Source organism: Crocuta crocuta, unplaced genomic scaffold (genome assembly GCF_008692635.1).
Source record: "Crocuta crocuta isolate KB4526 unplaced genomic scaffold, BGI_CrCroc_1.0 scaffold247, whole genome shotgun sequence".
Taxonomy (NCBI): Eukaryota; Metazoa; Chordata; class Mammalia; order Carnivora; family Hyaenidae; genus Crocuta; species Crocuta crocuta.
In genome coordinates, this window is record NW_027531910.1 from 2,989,897 (window position 1) to 2,992,508 (window position 2,612).

The 2,612-nt window shown below is 37.0% G+C and overlaps 1 non-coding gene across 1 annotated transcript; it reads left to right on the top strand.

Annotated features, from left to right (window-relative positions):
• The first annotated feature begins 2,015 nt into the window (after positions 1 to 2,015).
• LOC144240394 (U6 spliceosomal RNA) lies at positions 2,016 to 2,122 on the top strand. The gene has a single exon (XR_013337702.1). It is a non-coding gene; the product is annotated as a U6 spliceosomal RNA (small nuclear RNA).
• The last annotated feature ends 490 nt before the right edge of the window (positions 2,123 to 2,612 follow it).

Consider the following 2,612-nt stretch of genomic DNA (forward strand, 5'->3'; position numbering starts at 1 on the left):
CAGGTGTCCCAAGGACCATAATTTTATAATCCTCAGTCTCTCACTGCACACCAGACATATGAATCTTACCATAAGTGGATGTGTTTGTCCTGTGGTAGGAGAAGCCACAACAAATTGAGTGTTTCACTCACCTGCTCAGAGCATGCTGACTAAGCCAAACTATGGAGCCCTCTCAGGGGGATCAGCAATGGCTCACAGCTCTTGACAATTTTTCAGATTACAGTGTTGCTGTTCCATGTCTGATCAGCATAGTCCTACACATTACACCAGCTCTTTAAACTAGTCTATGTCATGTGTTCAGCTTTACAGACCGTTTACAGACATACTCGTGGGCCTTTTATCTAAAAGTCACATGACAATGAGCTAATAATCAAGCTATTCAATGGAATTCCTATACTACGTAACAACCACAGGTATCTGGTATTGTAGAACATTGGAATAGCCTCAGAAATTGACTTAAAAAGGTTTCTGGATATATCTTCCTCAACTCTTCCTCATCTACACACCTTAGTATATCAGTTTGCCACTAAATAAAGCTGTCCTTAGAAACGGGTCATCTCTTTTCAGTCACTTCTTCCAAAAAGGATAAAGTGATAAGATAGATAGATGATAGATAGATGATAGATAGATAGATAGATAGATGATAGATAGAAATTAGATAGATAGTATAGATATAGATAAGGATATGGATATGGATATAGACATAGATGATATAGATAGATACAGATTTTGGAATTCTGCCATGACCATTATTGAACTTGGTACTTGTTGCTTTTCCCTAATATCAACTCTGGGATATCTTGGTTTATATGACCTCTGTTTAATTCTTATTCAAGCACCTAGATTATTTTAGAAGAGTGGCATAGTTACATGCCCTGTGGGACACCACTTCGTTGAGTACCTTTCTTGTTAAGTTCCCCTACAGTAGCCCATATTGGCCAAAGTAAAGGAAATAATAGAGCTTTATAATTTTAATTAAATTGTTCTTATAACTTTTGTACCTGCTCTTTCAAAATGAAAACTGTGAATGTCAGGAGGGGATGATTGAGAAAAAGTAAAGTTATAGCTGCTGTAATGGGACACATGTATTTGATGGCACTGGAGGAAGAGCAACAGTGGGCACCTGGGCAAGATCACCTTAGACCTTTGGAAACGTGTATGGTAAAGGAACATTAATATTTCTTTTTTATAGACCACTCATAGAGCCTTCTTCAAGAAAAATCCTCTTATGTGTCTTTCCTGAACTAAGAAGCACTTAAATTTAATTGATTTCTGAGTCTATAATTTCCTATAAGGCAGCTCTGGCCACCATTTGATTGCCATTCATCTTAAAATTACCAAAAAGTCTATCAAAAAAGAAGGTGATAATCCAAGTCCCTATACTTCCCAGTACAATTCTTGTAAACACTTTTAGTTATCTGCTTCATCCATATTCCAACTGCTGTAGCAGAGGGATTCTCTGGAGTGGATGAAGGTTATCTACCTGGCTGATGGTGTAGATAAGACAGAGTGGAGTAACTGTCCCCAAAAATTACCTTCAAAAACAATGACTAGACTGAATTATTCAAACTGAATTGAGAAGCCTAAGACCTACCAGGTGGCTAGGAGACCACACCGAAGCAATGTCAACTTGTGATCCTCGATCATATAGATTCCACTTTAGGAACTCCAAAAATTGTAAATGGCTCTATCCTTTTAGGTATATCAAGAATACTTTTGGGATTATGAGTCTTGTGTGGGAGCCAAGTATTACCTATTTCTCTCCCCTAAAATGATGATTGTCCTCTTAGGAGTGATCATAAGAAGTCTCCAAGTTAAAAAATGCTCCTAGTAGGTAATGTAACCCTTAAATGACTGCACTGTGTCTCCAAAATGAGCTACAATTAGTTGCCTGGGGAGTCTTCCTAGAGGGGTGACTGATTTGCTACTTATACCAATGTCATAGTTTTCCCTACAATATCAGTCATTGTAGGAAAAACTAGAATTAGACAATTGTATTAGAAAAGGTAATATAAATGCTTGTTTCAGAAGCACATATACTAAAATTGGAATGATACAGAGAAGATTAGCATGGTGCCTACACAAGAATGACACAGAAATTCATGAAGGAAAGGTCATACAAAACCTCTCTTTGATATTAGCTGAGATGATCAAAGATATCACCTAAGTCCTGGAGTGTATTCAGGTTAGCCATAACTCAATGGGCAGGCTTGTTATAGATGATATAGGCCATAAATTTTCAAGGTAGAATCTGTGTGATCGCTAATATATCCTACAGTACCTGGATTACTGCCTTCAGCCAGATGAAAAGATCAATGTGGAAACTTCAGGAGAAATACACCTATATTTCTAAGGTGGATCCAGATGGTTTATAAGATTTGCTCAGATGATTGGGTTTGGAACACTTGATGTTAATACTGAATATTGCCTTATCCTGCTGCTCAGAATCCTATTGATAGTAACCATAACTAAATATATATTGAGACAAATTTAACAGATTTAGTCCTAATCTCTATGAGTCGTATTGATCAATGCAACTGACAGAGTGGTGTACTCATAGGAAATTTTTCCAGAAGTCAAAACAGTGTTGAATCAAAAGGTAAATTAGAAGA